Source organism: Pleurodeles waltl, chromosome 7 (assembly GCF_031143425.1).
Source record: "Pleurodeles waltl isolate 20211129_DDA chromosome 7, aPleWal1.hap1.20221129, whole genome shotgun sequence".
NCBI lineage: Eukaryota > Metazoa > Chordata > Amphibia > Caudata > Salamandridae > Pleurodeles > Pleurodeles waltl.
In genome coordinates, this window is record NC_090446.1 from 1,470,997,654 (window position 1) to 1,471,012,653 (window position 15,000).

The following is a 15,000-nucleotide window of genomic DNA, read 5'->3' on the forward strand; positions in this document are numbered from 1 at the left end:
CCGACCTACCTCCACCATGTGTGTGCCGTACATGGTATATGTCGCACCATGGTGCAGGGTAGGGGGCAATAATGGTTAACCTTTTGACTCAAATGATGTGCAGTTCATGGTTAGTGCAAAAGAATTTGGTGCTAACCCCGAACTGTACATTGGGGCCTATTGCAACCAATGATGTGCTCCCTTTTATTGCTTGCTCTTAGCAGGAGTTCAAAGTAGCTGAAACAAAATGATGCAGTGGAATTTCTTAGATTCCACAGCCCCATTTTTGCACTCATCCTACCGGGGGAATGCCCCCTTACATACATTATGCCTGGCTCAGGCCTAATGTGGGGCAAGGGGTGACAAAGTGGCACAATGCATGAATATTGTGCTGACCATTTAGCCTTGTTGGGCCTTAATAGCTTCAAATTGATTATGATGCTAATGTGGTGCAAGGAGGCCCTAGGCCCTCTCAAATTTTAGCCCGAGTGTGCAACATTGGAGAGTAGTTTTCCCCGTGACATGAATAAAATACCGTTGATGCTTGGTAGGCAGATTTGTATAGACTTGGGTCTTGACCTTGTTGTTGCCTTTGAGGTTGACAACATGGGTCATCTGAAAATGCTGTTTACATTGCACGCTTGTTCTTCTTCTATCCAACGCAGTGACTGATGACATATTTTCCTCATGTTTTAGCAGTCACAATGACTCCAGCACAGAAACGAGAATTTGAAAAGCGGGTATAGCGTTTCAGACACATCTGCGAAGTCCAGGCTGGTTACTGTAAGATGTCAAGAAGGTACTGCAGGGAGAAGGCTCTCCCACATGAGAGACCTGCATAACAGCATGCAACCATCTCAAAGAAAGGAGTGTCCTCAGTGCCCGCAGTCAGGGATGCCTCAACACGTCTCATCCCCTCCACATCCACAGCACACACAACATCAGCAGCATAGCAACAGCCACCACCTGCTGCCACTGGCTCTACCTTTGAGGCAGAAATGAGAAAGGACATGGCAGATGCCAAGGAAAAGTTAGCCAGACTGGAGGCGGACAATGCCAGAAACTTCAAGATATTGAAGTTTATTAAGAGGAAACTGAAGAAGCTATGAGTGTGGACACTGACCACTTCCCAGGACCTCCCCTTCCCCAGTCTCCATTGTAAATATTTTTAGTGGGTTTTTAGGGGGGTAGGCACAGGTTAGGGAGCATAGTGTAGGTTAGTTGCAGTATATAGTATAGTTTGGGAGTAGGATTTAGGGTTTTTCTTGTTTTGGAGCGTTGTTGGGGGGCTTATGTATAGGGGTATCTGTTCCAAAAAAATTAAATAAAATAAAAATTTAAAAAATATATATTTGTTTAGGCAATAGGTATAGCTAGTCTATGTGTAGCTTTAGTTCATGTTATCCTATACTTCTATTGTCTCATAAGGGGGTTGGGAGGATAATGTTTATTGAGTGGCGTTAAATGTATAAGATAAATTTAGATTAGGATAGATGGCAGTAGGGATAAGTTAAGATAACTTAGTATAGGTCAGCTTTGTGTAGGTTGATGAGTAGTTTAAGATTTAATAGGTAGTGTATTTTAGTGTTAATAAATCTTGTAGGTTTTCCAAAATATGTTGTCCATGATGATTCACTGCCTGGGTGTTGTCATGTCTGCACTGGCCACGTGGGACAAATGCCTTCGGGAATACATTCAGTAATGATTTACATGTGGGAAGGCTCTCCCACATGAGAGACCTGCATAACAGCCTGCAACCACCTCAAAGAAAGGAGTGTCCTCAGTGCCCGCAGTCAGGGATGCCTCAACAGGTCTCATCCCCTCCACATCCACAGCACACACAACATCAGCAGCATAGCAACAGCCACCACCTGCTGCCACTGGCTCTACCTTTGAGGCAGAAATGAGAAAGGACATGGCAGATGCCAAGGAAAAGTTAGCCAGACTGGAGGCGGACAATGCCAGAAACTTCAAGATATTGAAGTTTATTAAGAGGAAACTGAAGAAGCTATGAGTGTGGACACTGACCACTTCCCAGGACCTCCCCTTCCCCAGTCTCCATTGTAAATAGTTTTAATGGGTTTTTAGGGGGGTGGGCACAGGTTAGGGAGCATAGTGTAGGTTAGTTGCAGTATATAGTATAGTTTGGGGGTAGGATTTAGGGTTTTTCTTGTTTTGGGGCGTTGTTGGGGGGCTTATGTATAGGGGTATCTGTTCCAAAAAAAAAAAAAAAATTAAAAAAATATATATTTGTTTAGGCAATAGGTATAGCTAGTCTATGTGTAGCTTTAGTTCATGTTATCCTATACTTCTATTGTCTCATAAGGGGGTTGGGAGGATAATGTTTATTGAGTGGCGTTAAATGTATAAGATAAATTTAGATTAGGATAGATGGCAGTAGGGATAAGTTAAGATAACTTAGTATAGGTCAGCTTTGTGTAGGTTGATGAGTAGTTTAAGTTAATACATCTTGTAGGTTTTCCAAAATATGGTGTCCATGATGATTCACTGCCTGGGTGTTGTCATGTCTGCACTGGCCACGTGGGACAAATGCCTTCGGGAATACATTCAGTAATGATTTACATAATGGGTTATTGGTAGGGCAGGTAGGTACCTACACCTAGCAACAAGCCACAAACCTCCACATAAGTACAGTTAGGTCTCAGTAAATTAATCCCAGCTCTACCCTTGGTAGCTTGGCATTGAGCGTCAAGGCTTAACTTAGGAGACAAAGTGTAAAGCATTCAAATATCACAAAACAGTAATTAAATAAAACACAGGAAACAGTTTAAAAATCCAAAACCAATTTATAAAAATAGCTTATATTTTTATCTTTAAAATGACACAAAAACGATTAAAATCGGTTCAGGGGAACCGGAGATATGAATTTTTAAAGTATTATTATTTTCTAGCGCTTAGAAACAAAAAGCGCCAATCGGGTCATCTGGTTGCACCAGGACCGGGGCAAAGTCAAACTTTCAGGCCGACCGCGATGGAGCCCTGCTCGGCTACAAGTCGCGGGAGGCCTTGGTTAAAAAGTTACCTTCTGACTTAGTCTCTTTTTTGATGTTTTTCTTCCCCGGGACGAACCTGCCAGTTGGATCCGACCTCCTGGATCCCTTGTCCGGATACGCGAAGTCGGTTTCCTCGGTGGTGATTTTTACCTTCGGACTTAGTCGTTTTTTCGAGATGAAAATCCTTCGCCCGGTGTAAACCTGGATCTTGATCCGACGTCCGTGGAGCCCTTCTCGGATACGATGGCTGGAAGGTCCCGGTCAACTTGTTACGTTTGGACTTAGGGCCTCATTATGACCCTGGCGGGCGGCGGAGGCCGCCCGCCAGGATCCCGCCCTCCATTATACCGCTCCGCGGTCAGAAGACCGCGGAGGGTATTATGAGTTTTTCCCTGGGCTGGCGGGCGGTCTCCAAAAGACCGCCCGCCAGCCCAGGGAAAAACTCCCTTCCCACGAGGATGCCGGCTCGTAATCGAGCCGGCGGAGTGGGAAGGTGCGACGGGTGCAGTGGCACCCGTCGCGTATTTCAGTGTCTGCAAGGCAGACACTGAAATACTTTGCGGGGCCCTCTTACGGGGGCCCCTGCCGTGCCCATGCCATTGGCATGGGCACGGCAGGGGCCCCCAGGGGCCCCGCGACCCCCCCTACCGCCATCCTGTTCATGGCGGCTTTCCCGCCATGAACAGGATGGCGGTAGGGGGGGTCAGAATCCCCTCGGCGGCGCAGCGAGCTGCGCCGCCTTGGAGGATTCTAAGGGGCAGTGGAAAACCGGCGGGATACCGCCGGTTTTCCCGTTCTGACCGCGGCCAAAGCGCCGCGGTCAGAATGACCAAGGGAGCACCGCCGGCCTGTCGGCGGTGCTCCCGCCCCCGTTGGCCCTGGCGGTAGAGAACCGCCAGGGTCAGAATGAGGGCCTTAGTCTCTTTTTTGGATGTTTTTCTTTACCGGGACGAACCACGAAGTCAGGCCGGGTCGCGGTTGAGGCAAGCCGGCTAGAATTTCCACGTCGGGTCGGTCACTTTATGGAGCTTTTTTAAAAAAATTCTCCAATCTTTTCCAAACTTCTGGGGCTTCACCCAGATGTTCTTTTAAGGTTCTTTTGGGGTCCACAGCTCACCCCAAGGGTCCAGAAGTTCTGTGATGGGCCTTGGGGGGTGCGGACTTCAACTCCCAGAATGCACCTGGCGCAAACTCCTTTTTGGCCACTGGACAGTGGTCAGCTGGTCGCTTTCTTCAGGAGTTGGTGCAGGGGACTCTGGTTAGCAATTTTTCACCTGTAGCAAACAGGGAGTCCCTCCTTGAACCAGTTGAAGCCAGGCAAAGTCCTTCTTGTGGTGAAGCCCAAGTGTGCAGCTGGTGCAGTCCTTCTGAGTGCAGGTTCCAGGTGCAGGCCAGGGGTCCAGCAGGGCAGTCCTTCTTCTTCTTTAGTTCCTTTCTTGTTGAATTCTGGAGGGGATCTGAGGCGTGGGTGCAGGTCTGCCAGTTTTATCCTTGCTCCTGGGTGAAAAGCAGGGGGGCCCTGGTTCTCCAATCAGGGACAGGGTCGTCCCCCTGTGATGACCACTTCCTGGGAAGTGTGGCAAAAATCCATCCCAGAAGGCAACAGTCTCTAAAAATCCAACATGGATGAATCTGATTTTTGGAGGTTACATCTGGCTGAGCCCACCCACTGGTGTGGCTAAAAATCATAAACACACCCCTCTCCTGCCCTCTCCTAATCTAATCAAGGGGACACCTAATTGTCTGGGGTTGCAGGATGTGGGGGTGTTGCTGGGTGCTGCAAATGTCCTTCTCTGCCTTTGAAGACCAGTTTGGCAGCCCTCCCCCTTCCTGCCTCACCATCTGCTGAGGGGAGATTCTCTCCCCCAAGCACATTCCTTTGTGTGAAGCCAGGCCACTTCACACCTCATTAAAGTAGCCTGGCAGAAGCTGCTGCAGGCTGGCCAATCAGAGCACAGCAGCAAAAACAATGCGGAGCTGAAATTGGCAACTTTTTAGGTAAAGTCTAAACTTTTTACCTGGACAAGTTATATTAAATCCAACAACTGGAAGTTGTGGGATTTATTACAACAATCAATTTGATACCAAATTCTTGGTATGTAACATTTAAGGAGACTTTAAAATTTAAAATAAAGTCTGCCCATTCTAGCCTATGAAGGCCATTTACTTCAATGAGAGAAAAACGAATTTGGCTGTTTTTACCTCACCAGGGCTTATAAATCTATTTTTATAAAGTCCCTGCTTATAGTTACATGGCACCCAGCCCTAGGGGCACATAGGGCACACCTTAGGGGTGACTTATATGTAAAAATAAGGTAGTTTAAGACTTTGGAAGTATCTTTAATTCCAAAGTCGAATTTGCATATAACTTTAATTTAAAAGCAGCCAGCAAGGCAGGCTTGCTTTTAAAATGACACTGGGCACCTCAGCAGTGCACCTAGGTGTGCACCACCTATGCTGTGGTCCCTAAACCTACATGCCCTACCATATACTAGGGACTTATAGGTAGGTTAACTTAGCCAATTATAATTAGCCTAATTTGCATATCCATTTTACACAGAGCACAGGCCCTGGGACTGGTTAGCAGTACCCAGGGCACCATCAAAGTCAGGAAAACACCAGCAAAAAGAGGAAAATGGGGGCAAAAAGTTATGGGGCCTCTGCAATCAGCCCTGTTTTCTCACAGGGACTATATGTATCCCCTATGACCAAGGACCTGTCAGAGTGACATCGGTATGACATCAGCTATTCATTACACTTTTCTGCCAGTCCCTGACTCTCTGATTGTGTATTGATACAAATTCTTAGGCAGGTAATCATGCAACACCAATTATTAGTGCAAAGTTTAGTCACAATTGTTCGTGAAAAGTTAAGCACATTGCACTCCACCTCATTTGGGGAATAGATAATGGCACACTAACATCTGCCCCTCACATTCTTACATATGCCTATTTTGTTGATCAATGCTGTAAGGGTAAAATCATCAGAGACACTTTCACACACTTGTGTGGTGAACCACACATGCCATATGTCAACTTGCATGGATTCCTGTTTAATACATGTTTGAAGACTCAGAAAGTTGGTTGTAGTCCACAATGCTATCAGTCAACTTAATCACGTTTAAGTCCTAGTGTGTGCCTTTGTGTCTCCCAGAAAGCATCACATATACTTTTGTTCTGTACTCATTGTTAGACCTTCAGAAAATGCATACATTTGTAACAGTAGATGAATCATTGAAAAAATGAGTATGGTGATTTATTTACATGTATAAGTTTTGTTTCCAATAATGTAGAATGTCTAGTTCACTGATCCCATGAGAGATCCCAAGGCATTGAATGTCCAGTCAGATTCCAAGGGAGTGGGGAATGTCATAAGATGTGTAGGAGAGGTGAGCGTCAGTGAGGAGGTGTCCAATTTGACAATAGGTAGAGATTTAGCTAATGGCAGTCCATGCATGATAAGTCAACAGTGGTAGAGTGAAGAGGGCACATTGCTGGCTGTCACAATACTAGCATGATCCTAAGCACAGAACTAAAGAGATACTTTCCATGTGCCACAGACTGTAGCTACCGGGTAGTTTTACGTGTGAAAGATGTTCCTTCTACATCTTCATCCTCTGATGTGTCTCATGCCTCCTGTGCCATGGGTGGGGCTGTTGTTGAAGTTGAGGGGCATAGACACATCAGGGGATAGAGATGTGGAATCAAAGGTATCACTGCAGCAAGGAAGAACTGCTAGTTTTGCAACACAGGAGCTACATCACGGTGGTAGGCAGCCATGTTTTCACTGACGGAGGCCATATTCTGCTGCATGACTCCCCGACATTTTGTATCGCCCCCAGCCTGTTATCAATCATGCTGCTGGTACCTTGGGAGAGCAACTGTCCCTGCATCTGCCTCAGGAAAGCAGCAATGTCGGCCAGGTACTGTTGGAGTCCATGTAGCGGCAAGTGGATGCCTCTGATGGCAGTCCTTATTCGGACTGAGGCACTTCTGCACTACCTCTAGGCTGCCTGCCATCCCCACCTGCACCTGCTATGCCAGCTCCTGATGGACTCTTATCACTGTCTTCCGAAATATAATTTCTGGGTCCTCAGAGTTCAGGGATGTGGCTGTACTGGTCGATGATGCGTGTTGGTTGCTGGGTGGTTCGTGCGGAGACCCTGCAACTCTGAGTGTCCTCCCTGTGACTGGAGATGGTGTCTGGAAGGAACCCAGGACATTCAGAGAGTCAGCATTGATGGTTGTCAGATGGTCATCCAGATCATCTGTGAAATCCAGGACAGGCAGGTCCGCAGGAGGTAAGGCATCATCCTCTGCAATCGGATAGTGAAAGTTTTTGGCTATAGTAGCTGTTGACATGCGTCATCATTTACTTGCTACTAGTGGGCCAGTGACATGGTACTGCCCCCTACATCAAGGCACACATTTATGGACCCCTAATGGCACACATTGCCACCTGAATATCATTTCTGGTGAGTGACTATTGGCACAATCTGCCAGACCCAAGTTCCCAGTGTGTTACACTCACCTTGATTGTCTCATCATGGTATTCTCCATACGTACCCCTTTCATTGACTTGAGTGTTTACATATGCATGCCATGAATGTTATTCGGGATTTGTGCTCACACATGGAGATGTACAGAAAAACTTGCCATTTGGTTTTACAGATGTTTGAATGAGTATCTGACTCCTCTGCCACCCTACGTGTGTTTTTGGAGTGATGGAAGGGTGTGTGTTGTCCACATGCATCCTCCTAGCCTCTGTGAGTGGTGTGTCCAGCATCCTACACTACCAATTGTGAGATACAACCAACTTGTGTATGTATGCTAACATGATTTTCTCCCTTCCAGCAGGACAACACTCATTCGTGCATCACAGGTTTCCTTGTGCATAGCTGCGGGGATGGCTGCATTGCTGGACTGAGTGTTGGTTTGCTGGAAGCTAGCCCTTCCTGTTAGCACACTAACACACAAGGTGGTTCATTGTTACATTGTGTGGTACATGTTGCTGAATACATGGCTCAAAGTGGCAAGGGGACCGCATGTGGAAAGCCTTCCCATTTGCATCACTCTGACAACCCACGTGGGGTAGGATGCAGACCTTATACATTTTGAGGCCTGCTGATGTGTGGATTCATCATGTTAGTACCGCACATTAGGAGTGGCATTGTAGTTGTGCTTCTGTGGACTGGCCCTGGTGTAATCCTATTGTGGACTACTTTCAGTGAGTCTTGCAATCATTGTCATTCTTTGTAAGTGGCAGACTGCATTCCTGTTAGTGGATTTAGCAGAATGTGTTCCTTCCAGCAGATGTGCATTCCTTCCAAGAGGGACACCTCTACACCATGCAGTTTTTGTGGCAAAATTGGTATTGTCCGGCATATCTTTTGGCATTACTGAGGTACGTAGAAGGATGCATTGTGACAAGTACACATCCTTGCACATTTTAGTTTATCCTGCACAGCTGAGCAAGCTGAGCTGTTGCACTGTGTGGTTCTAAATAAATGGGTAATTAGGGGGCAGAATATCCAAACACAGACATAGGGGGTTATTACAACTTTGGAGGAGGTGTTAATCCGTCCCAAAAGTGACGGTAAAGTGACGGATATACCACCAGCCGTATTACGAGTCCATTATATCCTATGGAACTCGTAATACGGCTGGTGGTATATCCGTCACTTTACCGTCACTTTTGGGATGGATTAACACCTCCTCCAAAGTTGTAATAACCCCCATAGTGCTGTACCCAAGCATATTTGTTTTTATACTTCTATTCCAGTGGGGGATAGTGATAGGTCATACTTAACATGCCAAGGTGAGTGTAGGAAGTTAGCCTGGTGTGTAGTGGGAACCTATGGTACTTACACCTTATACCAGGTCCAGTTATCCCTTATAAGTGTAATGTAGGCAGTGTCTAGAAGCCAGGCTGTCTAGAGGTAGCTGTAGCTGAGCAGCCAAGGCTTATCTAGGAGACATGCAAAGCTCATGCAATACCACTGGAGTCACACAGTACTCACACACATGAAAGAAAATACTCAGTGTTACAAAAATAAAGGTACTTTATTTTGGTGACAAGAATCAAAAATACCACAGAGGCTATACACAAGTTATATACACTAGTATGCAGAAATAGACATAAAAACAGGTAGAAAATAGTGTAATTAATAAAAAGCACAATAGTTAGAAATGGGCCTGGGGAGCACAAACCATATACTATGAAAGTGGAGTGCAAAAGTCAGTCTCCCACCTAGGCAAGTTTAGTGTATAGAGGGGAGCTGGGAGTACTTAGAAAGCCTGAAGGTAAGTACCAGAACCCACCCTAGTGACCAGGAAAGCAGGGGTAAATCACAGTTTGTTTCCGAGAATACACAGAAAGAAGAACAGAAGAATATTGCAAACCCCAGAAGAGACTCCAAGGCACCAACAGTGCATTGCTGGAGCAGAGGACCTGTGAAAAGACGGGACCAAGTCCAAGAAGCACAGGAGAGTCCAGGAAGGGCAGGAGCCCCAACCCACCAGGAGGAAGTTGCAAGAAGTGAACCACCAGTCAGGATGAAGAGTCAGCACTGCACCCAAGAAGACAGAATCGGGTTCCTGGAGGATGCCGATGATGTCCCACGCCAGATGGAAGATTGCGGTTGGGTTTGCGTCATCAGAGTCTGTCAACAAGCCTTGGCCCACTCAAAGCTTACGGTTAGCGAAAAATTGAGCTGCCAGGGACCAGGAAGGACCAGGTCGACTCTACCCAGGAGGAGGATTCAGAGAGGGCCCTCAGCAGTACAAGGAGCCAATAGAAGACCGACAGTGCACACAGGAGTCCCAGAGGATGGAGACAAAGAAGTCCCACGCCACCGGGGAACCATTCAGGAAGCTGTGCATCGCAGGATAGAGTGCTGGGGGCCAGAGCTTCACGTTGCATGAAGAACTTGGAAGAAGGTTACAAACAAGCATCGGCAGCTGCAAATGACATGGTGCATGGCGGTACGGTCTTAGAAGTCTGCGCTGTCCTGTCCTGAGATTCCAGTGACCAGCTCCTCCGGGATGACCGCTGCCCCTATCTCCTCTAGGTCATCCAGGCCCTCCTGGGGTGCGGGACTTCCAACTCCAGTCTACAGTGCTGCCTTTTGGTTCCTGGCCAATTTCTCTTTAGCTTTGCGCTGGCAATCGTGCCAGCACTTTTTACACTGGTGACACTCCTCTTCACCTATGCCACACTGTCCACTTTATCTACTATTACCTGCCAAAAAGCCTTCTTCCTACCTATTAGCAATTTGGAGGTGACGAATGAGCTGATGTTGGTGTTCCACCATCTATCTGACCAAGATGTTGTTCTCTTCCTCACTGAAGCAACACTTCCTCTTGCTTTTCCCTTTCTCCTGTGATGTTTTTTGTCCATCCTGGCTTTTGCAGGGTATTTTGATTCACTCACCTTCAGCTGCTTCCTGTATTGTGTGTAATAAAATACCACTGGGTTGTTGAGTTGGACATGCTCAGTTGGGGTTGTTATATTAAGGTGTAATATTTATAGTTATTTGGCCAAAGCTTGTTGCCTTTGTAAATTGAAAAGTACGTACACTATGGGGCATATTTATACTCCGTTTGCGCCGAATTTGCGTCGTTTTTTTCGACACAAATTCGACGCAAAACTAACTCCATATTTATACTTTGGCGTTAGACGCGTCTAGCGCCAAAGTTCATGGAGTTAGCGTCATTTTTTTGCGTGAACACCTTCCTTGCGTTAATGATATGCAAGGTAGGCGTTCCCGTCTTAAAAAATGACTGCGATGCATATGCGTCGTATTTATACTCCTGGGCAAAAATGACGCCCGGGAGTGGGCGGGTCTAAAAAACCCGCATTTGCGCCGGATTTTAGCGCCTGGGTCAGGGCAGGCGTTAAGGGACCTGTGGGCTCAGAATGAGCCCAGAGGTGCCCTCCCCTGCCCCCAGGGACACCCCCTGCCACCCTTGCCCACCCCAGGAGGACACCCAAGGATGGAGGGACCCACCCCAGGGACATTAAGGTAAGTCCAGGTAAGTATTTTTTTTTATTTTTTTTTGTGGCATAGGGGGGCCTGATTTGTGCCTCCCTACATGCCACTATGCCCAATGACCATGCCCACGGGACAGAAGTCCCCTGGGCATGGCCATTGGGCAAGGGGGCATGACTCCTGTCTTTGCTAAGACAGGAGTCATTTCAATGGGGGATGGGCGTCATAAAAAAATGGCGCAAATCGGGTTGTGGCGATTTTTTGGCCTCAGCCTGACTTGCACCATTTGTGGACGCCCATACGCCATTTTCCCCCTACGCCGGCGCTGCCTGGTGTACGTCGTTTTTTTCAACGCACACCAGACAGCGCCGGCGGCTAACGCCGGCTAACGTCATTGAATAAATACGGCGCCCGCATGGTGCTTCAGAATGGCGTTAGCCGGCGCAAATTTTTTTGGCGCAAAACTGCGTTAGCGCAGTTTTGCGTCAAAAAGTATAAATATGGCCCCATGTTTTTACCGAGGCTTGTTTACCCAGTGTTGCTTGATTTTATCAAAGCTTGTTTACTCAACCTCAAGGAGGTTCTTTGAAGTATCTACGGGGTTAATTAGAAACACCTGAGCCCCTGCACCTTGTTGGACAGCTGCCTTCTCTGATTGTTAGGCAGCATTCTTGTTTTCAAGAGCCATGTGCTAATCATGACTCATCACTCATAAACTCATTCCTACACAAACTATGAACAGCCTCACAGGTATTAGTCAGCGCTTGTCTTTTTTCCGGTTCTTCTTGGAACTGAAAGCTTCTGCACTGTTGCTGGGCAAAAAGAGAGGAAACAACTTCTTCAGTCTCTGCATGCTGGTAGCTGTTTGCATAAGCTAAGTGGAAGAAGCACGAAATGTTGAGCAATTATTTTATTTTTTTATTAAGAACTTCAGTCTATAACGAAACTACTTTATTTTAAAGAATGAAATCGTGCATATGTACCCTGCTTTGCTGATTCATTCTAAAATCGGAAAAGACATTAGCATGCAAAGAGAGTGTTGCTAGATGAAAAACCTTCATTTGTGTGTGTGACTTTGCTAATTACGGGTGTGATGCTTGTTATGATAATGATCCTCATTTTGCAGGTACTCTTTTAGTATTGTCTAGAATTGATATTAGTGATTCCTCAAAAACAGAAAAAGCAGGCTTTTACTTGACTGTATAAATCAGTGAACATTTATTCCTTTTTGGAAAGCGTTTTTGTTGTGTGTTCATGTGCTATGTTTTCAGTGTGAACAACTATACCAAGAGTGATTACTCTAAGCAGTGTGAGACAGGGTGATGATCCAGGTAATGATGGTGCATTCCTGTAAGCCCAATTAAGTGGAGAGGAAGTGTGAGGAACCTGTTAAGTGACAGGTAATTAGCTGAGGTAATAGACTGTGTGAACTGTACAAGAGTGCCCTCAACACATCACTCATCCCTGTCCTTTCCCTTATAGCTCTGGACGCTCAACAACTAAGGCTGACAGCGATTACCTGCACCCCAAAGCATTGGGAGCCCATCTGGACCAGGCAGCAGAGACAATATCTTTCTTCCCTCTCCCTCCCTCTCTCCCTCATCCAGCCCCCACAACCTTTTGGGGACACTTGCCGGTACTCCCGTATTATGTCTGCAGTGCATAGAGGAGGGGGGGCTGTCATTACCCCTGCCTTTTAGGTGCGTGGTCAAGTGTGTGGTCAAGCTTCCACATAAAGCCAAGCCACAAAAATACAGGACTGTCAGGGTGATGGATTCCCTGGGGGTTCCTTTTGAGGATCTTTTCAAAGCCCTACACTCTTCTGAGGACAGTCCTTCCCTACGAGAGGTCACAAGGGCTGGTTTACAACATGGAGTAGCTTCACTTCGGCAGGAAAACCAGTCCTCGTGACATGAATTTCAAAGATACAGGCCTCAAGATACTCTGTGGGATAACGCCAAGGAGAGAACAAAAGACCCGGTCATGTAGCCACCTCGTTTTGATTTTTTTACAAATAGTTCAACCACTACCACTGGTTTTGCTGCTACTGCAACTCCTCAGCCAGTGGAGCTTTCAGTACCCACACCTACACCAGTTGCTCCAGCCTCCTGAACGTTTCTTTGGTGACAGCGCTAAGTTTAATGTCTTCCTGAACCAGTGCCAGTTGGATGTCCTGTGATGGTTTGCTACATTTCCCAATGATGCTGCTAAAGGTGCCTTCGTAATTTCTTTTTTGGGTGGGAACGCTGCCTCTTGGTCTGTCAATCTGGTTGAGTGTAATGACCCTCGAGTGTATAATTTTTATCACTTTAGGGAGGCTATGCATAAACTCTTTGCCAAACATTTATTTGTACAGGCTAGTGATAATGGGATGCTAAATTTGAGGCAGGGAAAAAAGAATCTGTTGACCTATATTATGTCCTTTAACTGCTTGGTAGCAGAAACTGAGTGGCTAAAGGAGAAAATAACATCTCTGTTCTATCATGGTCTACAGGATGATCTGAAGGATGTTTTGACAGAGATTGTTGATCCTCCCACCGATTTTTCAGAGTTCATTGATTTAGTGGTTTGCTTAGACAATCGCTTGGGGCAACGTAAGGGTGAAAACTCCCATGGTGACACATCTTCTAGTAGTAAAAGCAGAAAGAAAAGTCACTTCTAGCTCTTCTCACAATACTCCAGAGCCCATGCAAATGGGGGGGTGCAGGGACCGTTGTCAAAATAAGAGAAAGAGCGTATTAGAAGACTGACTCTGTCCTTTATTGTGACAAGGCAGGTCACTTTGCCAAGAGTCGCAGCAGTAAATCCAGCCTGCTCAAGAAAGCAGTGGGAGCGATGATGGGAACTGAGGCCAGTAATGCAGAAAACTGCTACACTCGATAATCCAGAGGCCACTTTGTTAAGCTACTCCTCCCCGATGGTCTCTCACCAATTAGCAAACGCCATGACCTCTGTACCTTGTTACCTCATCCTCATTGTGTCTCTGACCCTTTAACCTCAAGCTAGTAAAGTTCTTCCTATTCTGCTAGACTCAGGTTCTAGCGTGAATTTCCTTGACCTCAGATAAGCTAAAACCTTAGGCAATGCCATGCTGCGAAAAGAAACCACAGAACCTTTCTGAGCTGTGGACGGCTCGGAATTGTCTTATCATTTATCAGACTAATCCATTAAACTTGGTTTGTGCTAATGGTCACTCTGAGCAGATTCAATTTGACTGAAGTGATACTCCAGTTTTTGCAGCAAACCTGGGCATTCCTTGGTTACAACTACACAGCCCCAAAAATTATTGGGTCACAAGAAAGGTAACCCTAGATTACAAACATTTTTGGCATTCTTGTTATCAAGAATCTCTTATTCTGATTACCCCTATGCACTTCGCATCATCACTAATTCCAACAAAGATTGATCCACAAATGCTACCAGCACCCTATAAGGATTTTCATGACGTGTTCTGTGAGCAGAAAGCTACTCAGTTGCCACCCCACAGTTCATATTACTGGTGTATAGACTTACTTCCTGGGGTAACTTTGCCATGCAGTAGGGTTTATGCCCTTTCTGAACCAGAGACTCAATATCTTTGAGAATATCTTGATGATCTGTTGGCTAAGGGGTTTATACGCCGCTCTACATCCCAGTTTTGTCACCTTTGTTTTTGGTGCCAAAACGGAACGGTGAACTGAGTGTTTGCATTGACTATCGCACAGTGAACAAGGGAATAATAAATAGCTACCCTCTTCCATTGATACAGTACTACTGGATCAAGGAAGCAATTCAACTATCTACACCAAGCTGGACCTTCGAGGGGCCTATCACTTAATTTGTGTGCATGAAGGCAATGAGTGGAAGGCTGCCCTTCAGATAAAGTTTGAGCTGTACGAATATACAGTCATGCCTTTTGGCTTCTGCAGTGCTCCTGCAGCCTTTCAATTTTTTATTAACGAGGTGTTGCATGAGTTCCTTGATGTCTGTATTATAGTTTATATAGACAGCATCCTTATTTATTCTGCTTCTACTGAA